General features: G+C 37.9%; 1 protein-coding gene across 4 annotated transcripts in view; it reads right to left on the reverse strand.

Moving 5' to 3' along the window:
• MAPRE2 (microtubule associated protein RP/EB family member 2) overlaps positions 1-14,270 on the reverse strand; it is a 163,926-nt gene that overhangs the window by 49,041 nt on the left and 100,615 nt on the right. The window lies entirely within an intron of this gene.

Here is a 14,270-nt window from a genome sequence, read left to right on the forward strand (position 1 = left end):
GGCAGGCTACCCTTTCCCTTATAGCGATAAGGATGCAGGCCCATGACCTAGGCTCTATGTTTGAATCCTGCCTCAGTCTCTGAGTTGAGGGAATGATATAAACACACAGGGACCATTAGAATTTAGTTGTGGTGGCAGAGTGGTGGGGTCCAGAGTCCTGAGCAGCAAAAGCAGCACAGTGCCATCCAATTCTTGTGACACAAGAAAGGCTGTGTTCCCAGCTCCTTAGCATCCTTCGGTTCCTGTCCATCTTCTGAGCTCGGCTTTCCATTGATTCTGAGCTACCCAACATTTTCTTCTACCTAAGCCTGCCAGGATTAACTTCTGCTATTTTCAACCTAAACCACTAACTGATAAAGTTAGTAGGTGTTGAACATCACAACTTAATAGGTAATCTATTCTTTCCCCACCAATGAGAAGCACTATTTGTACTATATATTGCCTTCCTAATACATGTACCTAGATCTCTTTCTAGACTTTTTTTTTTTTTGAGACGGAGTCTCGCTCTGTCACCCAGGCTGGAGTGCAGTGGCGTGATCTCAGCTCACTGCAAGCTCTGCCTCCCGGGTTCAGGCCATTCTCCCTTAGCCTCCCAAGTAGCTGGGACTACAGGTGCCCAGCACTGTGCCTGGCGAATTTTTTGAATTTTTAGTAGAGACGGGGTTTCACCATGGTCTCAATCTCCTGACCTCGTGATCAGCCCTCTTCAGCCTCCCAAAGTGCTGGGATTACAAGCGTGAGCCACTGCGCCCGGCCCTTTCTAGACTTTAAATTGCCTTTTCTGTTTCCATGGCAGTTCCACATTCTTATTTAAAATTCTATAACATGTATTACTATCTACAGAATAATTTCCCCTCCTCTTACTCTCAAAATTTTCTTAAATTTTATCATGCCATTTATTCTTTTCATTATATTTTTGAATTTGTTATTCACGGCATATAAAAATAATAGCTTTCAACAAAATAGGTAGCTTATTAATCTGTATTTTGTTTTTGATAAATAATTATACACATTATGGGGTACAAGTGTGATGTTTTAATGCATATATACATTGTGCAATGATCAAATCAGGGTATTTGGCATATCCATCACCTCATACATTTATCATTTCTTTGTGGTGAGAACATTCAAAATGGCTATTTTTTTTTCCCAAGTGGCTGCAAAATATTTTATTTGGTATTTCACCATTGCTTATTTAACCTTGTGCTTGTTTTCCAATTTTTCTCAATTATAAATAATGCTATGATTTGAAAAACTCTTGTCTTGAGAAAGGTCTACACAGGTCAGGGAGATGCTGGCCCTAAATAGGGTACATTCCTGGGATTTGAGGGCAAGGGGGATACGAAATACACAACACAGTATTGTTACCCATAGTCACCATACTGTCTAATAGAATGCCAGAGCTTATTCCTCCTACCTAACTGTAACTTTGTACCCACTGACCAATCTCTCTCCATTCCTCCCTCCCCTTTCCCCTTTCCAGTCTCTGGAAATCATTATTCTACTCTCCATTTCTGTGAGATCAACTCTTTTAGATTCCACATGGGGAAGATCATGCAGTATTTGTCTTTCTGTGCCTGGCTTATTTCACAGAACACAACATCCTCCACGTTCATCCACGTGGCCACAAATGACAAGATTTCATTTTTTTATGTGACTAAACAATATTTTGTTGTGTATTTATATCACTTTTTAAAAATCCATTCATCACACTGATGGACATTAAGGTTGATTCCATTTCTTGGTTATTGTTAACAGTGCTACAATAAACATGAGTGCAGATATCTCTTGGGCATACTGATTTAATTTCCTTTCGCTATATATCCAGTTGTGGGATTGCTGGATCATATGGTAGTTCTGTTTTTAATGTTTTGGGGACCTTCCATATTGTTTTTTATAATGGCTGTACTAATTCACATTTCTACCAACAGTGTATCAGAGTCCTCCTTTCTCCATATCCATGCCAACATTTTTTTTTTTTTTTTTGGTCTTTTTGATAATAGCCATTCCTTTTTTTTTTTTTTTTTTTTTTTTTTTTGAGACAGGGTCTTCCTCTGTCTCCCAGGCTGGAGTGCAGTGATATGATCTCAGCTCACTGCAACGTCCACCTCCCAGGTTCAGGTGATTCTCATGCTTTAACCTCCCAAATAGCTGGGACTAGCACCTGACACCATGCCCAGGTAATTATTGTATTTGTAGAAGAGATGGGGTTTCACCATGTTAGCCAGGCTAGTCTTGAACTACTGACCTCAAGTGATCTGCCCACCTCAGCCTCCCAAAGTGCTGGGATTACAGGCGTGAGCCATTGCGCCTGGCCTCTTTTTGATAATAGCCATTCTAATCATCGGGATGAGGTGATGTCTCACTGCAGTTCCCATTGTATTTCCTTGATGATTAGTGATGTTGAACATCTTCTCCTATCCCTGTGGCCATTTGTATGTTTTCTTTTGAGAAATGTCTAACCAAGTCTTTCACCCATTTTTTATTTTGTTCTTTTTTCTACTGAGTTGTTTGAGTTCCTGGTATTAGCCCCTTGTCAGATGAATAGTTTGCACGTATTTTCTCCCATTCTGTAGTTTGTCTTTTCACTCTGCTGATTGTTTCCTTTGCTGTGAAGGAGTTTTTTTGTTCGATATACTCCTATTTGTCTATTTTTGCTTTTGTGAGCTGTGCTTTTAAGGTCTTACCCAAAAAATCTTTGCCCAGAAATGTCATGAAGTATTTCCCCTATGTTTTCTTCCAGTAGTTTTATCATTTTAGGTCTTTCACTTAAGTCTTTAGCCCATTTTGAGTTGATTTTTGTATGTGGTAAGAGATAGGGATCTAGTTTAATTCTTCCGCACATGGATAGCCAGGTTTCTTGGCATCATTTATGAAGAGACTATCCTTTCCCTATGTTCCTGGCACCGTTCTGTGTGCTCTATTCTGTTGGATTGTTCTACATATCTATTTTCAGGTGATATGGTTTGGATCCGTGTCCCCACCCACATCTCATGTTCAATTGCAATCCCCAATTTTGGAGGTGGGGCCTGGTGGGAGGTGACTGGGTCACGGGGACAGTTTCTCACGAATGGTTTAGCACCATTCCCTGAGTGCTGTTCTTATGATAGTAAGTAGTGAGTTCTCCTGTAATCTGGTTGTTTAAAATGTGTGTAGCAAGTGTGAAGCAACTCCCCGCTCCCTCTCTTGCTCCTGCTCCAGCCACGTAAGATGTGCCTGCTTTCCCTTTGCCTTCTGCCATGACTGGAAGCTTGCTGAGGCCTCCCCAGAAGCAGAAGCCAATATGCTTCCTGTATAGCCTGCAGAATTGTGAGCCAATTAAGCCTCTTTTCTTAACATTAATACATTACCCAGTTTCAGACATTTCTTTACAGCAATGCAAGAATAGGCTAATACATCAGGCCAGTATGATGCTATTTTGGCTACTATAGCTTTGTAGTGTATTTTGAAGTCAGGCGACGTGATACCTGCAGTATTTTTTTTTTTTTTTTTTAATACAGATGCCATGGGAGAGCAGGATAGCCCACTCATTGACAAGGAGGCAAAGTGGAGTCAAAGGAGCCCACTCATCTGCTGCAGTCCCCTCCAGCATTGTTCTTTTTGTTCAGTATTGTTTTGGCTATTAAGGGTCTTTTGTGGTTCCATGTGAACTTTAAAATTACCTTTTTCTATTTCTGTGAAGAATGCCATTGGTATTTTTGTAGGAATTTGCATTGAATCTATAGATGGCTTTGGGTAGTATAGGTTAAGTACACCTTATCCAAAATGCTTTGGACTAGAAGTGTTTTCAGATTTCAGATATTTTTTTTTTCTGATTATTTTATACATCAAAGTTTATATCCTATTCTTTTCTCTTTTTTTTATTATTATACTTTAAGTTCTAGGGTACATGTGCATAGCATGCAGGTTTGTTACATATGTATACTTGTGCCATGTTGGTGTGCTGCACCCATCCACTCGTCAGCACCCATCAATTCGTCATTTACATCAGGTATAACTCCCAATGCAATCCCTCCCCCCTCCCCCCTCCCCATGATAGGCCCCTGTGTGTGATGTTCCCCTTCCCGAGTCCAAGTGATCTCATTGTTCAGTTCCCACCTATGAGCGAGAACATGCGGTGCTTGGTTTTCTGTTCTTGTGATAGTTTGCTAAGAATGATGGTTTCCAGCTGCATCCATGTCCCTACAAAGGACACAAACTCATCCTTTTTTATGGCTGCATAGTATTCCATGGTGTATATGTGCCACATTTTCTTAATCCAGTCTGTCACTGATGGACATTTGGGTTGATTCCAAGTCTTTGCTATTGTGAATAGTGCCACAATAAACATACGAGTGCATGTGTCTTTATAGCAGCATGATTTATAATCCTTTGGGTATATACCCAGTAATGGGATGGCTAGGTCATATGGTACTTCTAGTTCTAGATCCTTGAGGAATCGCCATACTGTTTTCCATAATGGTTGAACTAGTTTACAATCCCACCAACAGTGTAAAAGAGTTCCTATTTCTCCACATACTCTCCAGCACCTGTTGTTTCTTGACTTTTTAATGATCGCCATTCTAACTGGTGTGAGATGGTATCTCATTGTGGTTTTGATTTGCATTTCTCTGATGGCCAGTGATGATGAGCATTTTTTCATGTGTCTATTGGCTGTATGAATGTCTTCTTTTGAGAAATGTCTGTTAATGTGCAAAAACCACAAGCATTCTTATACACCAGTAACAGACAAACAGAGAGCCAAATCATGAATGAACTTCCATTCACAATTGCTTCAAAGAGAATAAAATACCTAGGAATCCAACTTACAAGGGATGTAAAGGACCTCTTCAAGGAGAACTACAAACCACTGCTCCGTGAAATAAAAGAGGACACAAACAAATGGAAGAACATACCATGCTCATGGATAGGGAGAATCAATATCGTGAAAATGGCCATACTGCCCAAGACTATTTATAGATTCAATGCCATCCCCATCAAGCTACCAATGAGTTTCTTCACAGAATTGGAAAAAACTGCTTTAAAGTTCATATGGAACCAAAAAAGAGCCCGCATCTCCAAGACAATCCTAAGTCAAAAGAACAAAGCTGGAGGCATCACGCTACCTGACTTCAAACTATACTACAAGGCTACAGTAACCAAAACAGCATGGTACTGGTACCAAAACAGAGATATAGACCAATGGAACAGAATAGAGTCCTCAGAAATAATACCACACATCTACAGCCATCTGATCTTTGACAAACCTGAGAGAAACAAGAAATGGGGAAAGGATTCCCTATTTAATAAATGGTGCTGGGAAAATTGGCTAGCCATAAGTAGAAAGCTGAAACTGGATCCTTTCCTTACTCCTTACACGAAAATTAATTCAAGATGGATTAGAGACTTAAATGTTAGACCTAATACCATAAAAACCCTAGAGGAAAACCTAGGTAGTACCATTCAGGACATAGGCATGGGCAAAGACTTCATGTCTAAAACACCAAAAGCAACGGCAGCAAAAGCCAAAATTCACAAATGGCATCTCATTAAACTAAAGAGCTTCTGCACGGCAAAAGAAACTACCATCAGAGTGAACAGGCAACCTACAGAATGGGAGAAAATTTCTGCAATCTACTCATCTGACAAAGGGCTAATATCCAGAACCTACAAAGAACTCAAACAAATTTACAAGAAAAAAACAAACAGCCCCATCAAAAAGTGGGCAAAGATTTCAGATATTTTAAGATTTGGGAATATCTGCAAACACATAATGAGATATCTAGGAGACAGGACCCAAGTCTAAACATGAAATTCGTTTATGCTTCATATACACCTTATACACATACCCTGAAGGTAATTTTATACAGTATTTTTAGTAATTTTGTACATAAAATAAGTTTGAATGCATTTTGCCTGTGACCTGTCACATGAGATTAGGTGTGAATTTTTCACTTGTGGTATGTCAGAACTAAAACAATTTCAGATTTTGAAGCATTGTGATTTTTGGATTAGAGATGCTTAACCCGTATGGACTTTTTAACAATATTGATTTTTCCAATCCATAAACATGGCATGGCTTTCCATTTATTTATGTCCTCTTCAATTTCTTTCATCAATATTTTATATGTTCCCATTGTAGAAATCTTTCACCTCCTTGGCTAAGTTTATTCCCAGATGTCTCACTTTTTTGGTAGTGATTGTAAGTGGGACTGTTTTCTTAATTTCTTTTTCAGATAGTTTGCTATCAGCATATAGAAACGCTAAAATTTGTTGATTAGTTCTAACAGTTTTTTTAAATTGAGTTTTTAGGGATATAAATATGTAATCATGCTGTCTGCAAACAATTTGACTTCCTTTTTTTTTTTTTTTTTTTGAGGCTGTCTCCCCCAGGCTGGAGTGCAGTGGTAGGATCTTGGCTCACTGCAACCTCTGCCTCCCAGGCTAAAGCGATTCTCCTGCCTCAGCCTCCCGAGCAGCTGGGACTACAGGCAACCACCACCATGCCTGGCTAATTTTTGTATTTTTAGTAGAGACAGGGTTTCACCATGTTGGCCAGGCTGGTCTCAAACTCCTGACCTCAGGTGATCTGCCTGCCCTGGACTCCCAAACTGCTGGGATTACAGGTGTGAGACACCGTGCCCGGCTCTGAGTTCCTCTTTTCTAATTTGGATGCCTTTCATTTCTTTCTCCTGTCTAATCACTCTGGCTAGGACTTTCAGAACAATGTTGAATAGAAGTGGTTAAAATGGACATCCTTGTCTTGTTCCAGATCTTATCCTAGTAAAGCTAGAATACAATTCATATACCCTAAAGTTCAACCTTTTGAAATGTGAAATTCAGTGGTTTTTAACATACTCGCAGAATTGTACATCCATCACCACTATTTAATTCCAGAAGATATTTATTACTGGCCAAAAAAAACCCTTCTTATTCATTAGCAGTCGCTCTCTATGATCTCTCCTCCCTCCAGGCCCTGGCAACCACTAATCTATTTTCTGTCTCTATGGATCTGACTATTCTGGACAATTCATATAAATGGAATCATGTAACATGCAGCCTTTGTGTCTGGTTTCTTTCATTCAGCAAAATCTTCTCAAGGTTTATCCATGTTGTTCCATGTATCAGAACTTTATTTCTTTCTTTACAGCAAATAATATTCCATTTTATGAATTACCACATTTTACTGATCCATTCATTATGAACATCTAGATTGTTTTTACTTTTGGACTATTTTGAATAATGATGCTATGAACAGTTGTGTACAAATTTTTGCATGGACATGTTTTCAATTCTCTTGGCAATATACCTAGGAGTGGAATTGCTAGGTCATGTGGTACTTCTGTTTAACAATTTGGAAAACTATCAAACTGTTTTCCAAAGCAGGTGTACTATTTTATATTTCTACCAGCAACAGACGTGAGCTCCACATCTTCGTCATCACTTGTCAGTCGTTTTGATTCTAACCACCCTAATGGATGTCAAGTGGTATGTCACTGTGGTTTTGCTTTGATTTCCCTAATGACTAATGACATAGAGCATCTTTCCTTTGTGCTTTTTAGTCATTTGTATATCTTCTTTGGAGGAATGTCTAAGCACATGCTTTGCTTATTTCTTAATTGGGTTGCTTTTTTGTTGAGTTGTAAGAATCTATATTCTAGATATAATTTCCTTATCAGATATATGATTTGTAAATATTTTCTCCCATTCTGTGGACTGTTTTTTCACTTTCTTGATGGTATCATTTGAAGCACAAATGTTTTATATTTTAATAAAATCCAATTTAGCTATTCTTTTGTTACTTGTGCTTTTGTTGTTAAAACCAAAAACCACTACATAATCCAAGGTAATGACGATTTACACCTACACTTTCTTTTAGAAGCTGCATAGTTACTATCAAAGGTCAACTCTCCTCTTACTCATTGAGTCATTCCTGCTGCTATCCTCATTCTCTCCTGCAATGCAAAATTCTTCCTGCATATGTGTTATTCCTAAATCCCTCCAGTATCATTCAACTTTGACAAAATAAAACCAAAGCTTCTTGATCCCACATCATCCTTGAGCTATTGTACCATTTATCTCCCCCGCTTCACAGTAAAACTTCAAATTGTCCCTGTTTTCATTGTTTCACCTGACATCCAATTCAATTTAGTACAAATTCAATTGTCTTCCAATCTCACCATGTTCTGGTCAAGGTCATCAAAAGCTTCTCTGCTATCAAATCAAACAACTGTTTTTCTTTCTGCATCCTACTTAACCTCTTAATAGTATCTGGTCTTGCTGACTACCTCTCTTGCTCTTGAAATTCTGTATTTTCTTCTTTTCTTCTTTAATCAGATAAAATTAATGTTTCCAGTCAACAAACTGGAAAATTCAGGAATCATTGCCAGTGTCCTGGAAGTCTTACTCAGCCACAAATCAGAATGTTCCTCATCAACAGATATACAGGCTTTTGTGCCATTTAACTACCCTTGCAATAATGTGATGTACATTTTGAATAAACCCACTTTTATCTCATTATGTCAAGGTTACCATTATTCAGATCACATCCCTCTCCTGCTAAGAATATCACAGTGGTTTTCTATGAAACCATCATAAAATCCAAATTCTTTCCCTGGCTTAAAATACCCTGTTATCAGGCCTCTCTCTATTTCTCCCTTGTCTAACTTCCTTTTAAGAAGCTCCCTTCATGCTGGCTTCCTTGCTGTTCCTAGAACACTTTAGATTTGCTCCTGAATTAGGACCTTTACACACAGTTTCATCTAGAACTTCACATGGTGACCTTCGTGACATTCAGATGAAGGCTTATATGTCATCTCCTCAGAGAGGTCCTCCCTTACCATGCCATATGAAGTAGCCTTCTAGTCACTCTTTTTCACCTCATCCTGTTTTATTTTATTAACTCTTATGTTGGCATTGTATTAACTCATTAACATCCCCTCCAAAATGCATGTTGAAGTTTATTTGCCATTGTGATGGTATTAAGAGGTGGGACCACTAAGAGGTAAGCAGTCCATGAGGGCTCGGCCCTCCTGAATGGATGAATGCCATTCTTGGGAAAGCTGATTCATTATAAAAGGGCAAATTTGGCTCCTGTTCTCTCCCCTATTCTCTCTTGCATTTCTGCCATGGAATGATGTAGCATGAGGACCCTTGCCAGATGCTGGTCCCCTGAGCTTGGACTTCTTAGCCTCCAGAAGCAGAAGACAATAAATATCTGTTCATTATAAATTACCCAGTTTGAAGTATTCTGTTATAGCAGCCTAAAACAGACTAAGAGAGTTTGTGGCTTATTTTTTCCCTCACTGCAATATAAGTTTCAAGAATACTTGTGCCTTATTTGTCTTGATCCCTTATGTATCTAAACACTTAATACAGTACCTGGCATAAGTGGGTTTCAGTAAGTATCTGGCTAATGAATGAAGATCTGCATAGTAGTTGAACCACAACAAGGGCTGGTAAACAGTAAAATTCTTATGTTGCCAAACTCCCCAAAGAGATATTATGAGAAGAGTTGCTAAAAATTCTTTTAAGAATTGATGAGGTATAAATAAAAAAATTTAAAGCCACTCAAATAAAATAAGAATCACCTGAGAGACCAAGTCTGCAGAAAAGTAAAAGATAAGCTTTAAAAGGCTAAGCATAGGGTAACACATTCAAGTAACACAACCCAAATTGTAGGATGTTGTGCTTACTAAGAGGTTAATTATGATGGGATATTGAGCCCATAAGCTCAAGGTGCTGCTGCAATTATGAAGGTCTACAAGATTCTGAAATGATCTGGAAATAAGTAGGGGGAAAAAACGATTCTTTCTACACTGTCTGTATCTCTACAGCCCTAAGATTGGTTTCAGTTGTTATACATCAAAAGTGACATAATGAAGCTGACAAGTGTGGGGACAAGAATAAAAAATGAACAGCTGGGAGGCTGTACGAAGATGGCAGAGCTCAAAAACGAACATTCATACTCAAAGGATTCAGGAGTGTATGATTTAAGTCTATAAAATCATGAAAAGCGTAAGACAATCTCACTTTCACCAGATCCTAGGACTTCAACCATAGGGTAATATCAGAAAAAAGGAACATTTTTAAAGTGGAAATTTTAAGATAAGAGGAAATATTACCCTAATAATGAATTTATGGAATATATTATGCAAGAAATGTAAGACATAAAAACACCCACATTTGTGTAAAATCTGTTAGTGCTTTCATATGTATGTTAAACATTCTGAATCCCATAGTATACTTAAGAGGTAAGTATTTTTATTATCATTCCCATGTTTTACAGGTATGGGAACAAGGCTCGGAAAGTCACCCAGCTAAGAAACTGCAGAGTGGAATTTAAATTCTGATCTGAACTTCAATTTTTTTTTTTTTTTTAAAGAAAAACATTCCTTTTTTCTATGCTGCTTTTAGGAAATTATATGTAAAAATTAAAAGGTTCAAAGAGTGTTTGGAAATTTTTATAGATTAAGTTTTAGAAATTTTTATAGATAGATTCTAAAAGGAAAATGCAAGAGAACATAAATTTTTTGGACTGGTGTTAGGAGTATCAGCTACATCTTTCCTACTTACAGTAGAATCTTGGGCTCAATAGATCATTAATCTGCTCCAATGTCACGACTTTCCATTTCAGCATATATACTCATAAGAATTTCATTTTACATATATACAATGTATATATAAAAATAAACATCATCTCTATATATAATCTTATTGATCGCCCATATATTTGAGACACATATCTATATATGAATCTCATATGTACATGTATGTATATATCTTACTGCTGTCAAAAAAAGTCTCACAGCATTTTTCCAGAAATGCAACACAATCTGTGGAAAACACATCAAGCCAGACGGGGTTCCGCCACAAACAGCCACTCAAATTGCCCATCTGACTTCCTCACAGGCCAAGGAACTATCTACAGAGATGCCTATATCACTGAGGGATTTAGTTACAACTTTTCACTTTCCATAATCTTATTTGGTACTAATGAAGGGATAGAAGAAAAGCACAACAACCTCAATTAACTGGACACATCCATGTGATCACACTCTTCATGATCTGAATCATTACAGGTAAATGATTTGTAAAAAAGCGTACTATCTCAAGCTAATATCAACAAAGAATGGGAGGCGGGAACAGAAAACTATGTTGGCCTTTGGATGTGAACCTTCCCATCTTGAATGAACTGTGACATTTCATCACACCCTGCTAAGCCTACAGTATTCTTATCTGCAAAACGTCAGTGTTGGACTGATCTCTGAGCTCTAAAATTAGATGATTTTCTAATTCTCAGTCTGTCACCAAGTTCTCTTTTAAGGGATACTTGATATTTCTGCTAATTAGGAGACAATGATGCTCATCTTCATATGACTAAAATGTTTGCCAGCGCTCTTGCTTCTAGCCATCACTGGCTTTTGTCATAGTTAACGTAAGAGGAGACTTACTAATAACACTGCCGCCTCTGGTGGAATATTCCTGGGGGCACACACACTCTTTCCAGATTCAGTTCCGGTGACTCTATCTTCCATGTACTTTTCTTTGGGATCTTGACATTTACAAACTCAGTAACATAGTCATATTTTCTGTCCAACAGTTGAATATTAGCAATGAAAAATCTCCTTCATATTAGAATATTGTTCATACACAATAATCATAAAATCATCCCAGCTTTATTTTGGCATTCAGCTCATCATTCCTTGAACTGATGTTCCTGCAGAACTGCAACTATTACCTAAGCCCAAACCTCGTGCTGAAGGAAGCATTCCCTTTTGGGAAATCAGGGCTTTACTAAAGAAGAAAGTGAGGCTGCAAAATACAAGGTTACATATTTCCAGCACGTCAGTAGAAATCTCTCTACCTACAGAAATACATGGTGTAAGGAGTTTAACGGCAATTGTGAAACAATGCTTTGAAAGATTAACATTTTAAAGGAATTTAAAATCCCAAAGTTCAACTGTATGGTTCTAATCTAACAAAAATCTGATTAAATTAGTAGTGGCTTTTTGTTGTTTTCATAGCCATCCTTCACATTCCTGGCATGAGGAGTAGCTTGATAGCTTCAGCTACCACACTATTATTTCACTCTGTTAAGGGGAACTTTGGACACTGTTTACCTCATCTGCCCTGAGCCACAAATGCAAAAATAAAGATCGGCCAGGCGCGGTGGCTCAAGCCTGTAATCCCAGCACTTTGGGAGGCCGAGACGGGTGGATCACGAGGTCACAAGATCAAGACCATCCTGGCTAACACGGTGAAACCCCGTCTCTACTAAAAAATACAAATAACTAGCCAGGCGAGGTGGCGGGCGCCTGTAGTCCCAGCTACTGAGGAGGCTGAGGCAGGAGAATGGCGTGAACCCGGGAGGTGGAGCTTGCAGTGAGCTGAGATCCGGCCACTGTACTCCAGCCTGGGCGACAGAGCGAGACTCCGTCTCAAAAAAATAAAAAAAATAAAAAAAAATAAAGATCAAGAGTTCAGAAATCTGGTTTCAACCGAGATTGCTCCTTTGAATTCCCATGGTCCTCAGATGAGCTTCCTGCTTCTCTCCACTACCTGGCATTGTCAGAAACTTTTTATTCCTATTGCAAATAAGTCCAAAGACAAGCAGCTTTCAAACCGATCCCATGTAGAGGAAAAGGAGTAATAGCCAGCAGGAAGATTTCGACTCCTGCAGACACAGCGGTGGCTTAGGTGAACTGAAGAGAGTGCTGAAAAGTACCCCATCTTTTCCCTTGAACACACAGAATAAACTGTCAAAGGACATTTTCATCTCTTTTCTTGTACAGGAAAAGAAATAGGCTAGCAATGATTATTCAGGCAGAGAGGTAGATTTTTAAGAGTATCAGCAGATAAATTAAAAGGCCTTGTCAAACCATGTGGTCTTTTATCTGATAAATGCCCTCAGTTTTTCATTAATTGACATCATCTTAAAACCTTTTTAAGAATCTTATAAGGCTGCACCAAACTGCAGTTAAAGGTGCCAGTATCCTCTGTTTATAACCTGCTTTCAACAAGAACCAATAATACTTTTTGTATTTTTAGTAGAGATAGGGTTTCACCAAAAAGTAATGTTATGTTTAAATCTGAATTTTATTAAGAAGCCTGCAGAACTACATTAAATGTTAGGCCTGCTGTAGAGTAAACTGATCAGATATTAATATTACTGTAACAAATTGATTTTAAAAGAGCTTCTTCATAGAAACGTCATGGAAGAATAAAGAATATTTTCTTCTATCTTTCAAAAGGAAATGTCAATGGAGTAAAAACCTATATACCAAATAGCCCTTAAGATTTAGGTATCAATATTTTTATTAAGAAGTAAATTTTAGAAAAGTAGAGATTATAACAGACTGAAATATACAATACACACAAGGGAGCTGATAATGGTATTTGCAAAAACAACTTACAAAGAAATTAACTCTTATAAATCTGTATTGAAAACTAGAACATTGAAAAGAAAACTAAAGTGGAACTGGACTATTTACAGCTATTTTATTCAACGAAATCATAATGACCCTATAACTTGTAAAGGTAAACTGGTAATTTAAAGCTTTAAGAAAAAAATATAAAACTTCAAACATGTCTTAATGATACAGAAAAAGATTCAGGCAACTGAAAGAATGTTTAAACTGGCAAGTAAAATATCTCATTGATTTCAAAGATTGCTTTTCATCTGCTGATTAATGGTCCAGGGGCCACTGCTCAGTTTCATAGCTAGATTCTAACACCAGTGATTTCTTGTAGGATAATGTGCTCATCAAATTTTACCAAAAAAACGTGTCTGACTTGGTAAAATATGATTTGGCTTCTCCAGACAAGTCAAGAAGGAAGAAGTAGGAGAGGCACTGGGAGCACAGGGCAGGAATGGTGTGCAGAACAAAATGTCACTGGCTTCCACAGAGGCTGATACTGAAACTGGCAGTGAGATGTTTCAAAGGCTAGCGTCTGAGAGTGGAGCTAAAGTTAGAATTTGGCATTCCAGATAGAGGAGCAAAGGGGACATAAAAAGCCTTTATTACAAATGAAAAACAAGTTCAAAAGTTACATATGAAACCCATTCTGAAAAAGTCAGTTTTCTCATTAGGGTCATGAAAACAGAAAGTTTCATAAAGCTGTAATATCATGGGATACAGCTTCTTCACATGTGCACTCACGTATTCTCACACACTTGTATTACCTTTCTACTTTAATGGATAAAAAGGTGTGTTTTTTTTAAAAGTATTGATTAAGTATGTAAGGTCAAATTTAAGGTAAGAGTTAAATTTAAGTAAGACTTAAGAAGA

The sequence above is a fragment of the Chlorocebus sabaeus genome, chromosome 18 (genome assembly GCF_047675955.1).
Source record: "Chlorocebus sabaeus isolate Y175 chromosome 18, mChlSab1.0.hap1, whole genome shotgun sequence".
Taxonomy (NCBI): domain Eukaryota; kingdom Metazoa; phylum Chordata; class Mammalia; order Primates; family Cercopithecidae; genus Chlorocebus; species Chlorocebus sabaeus.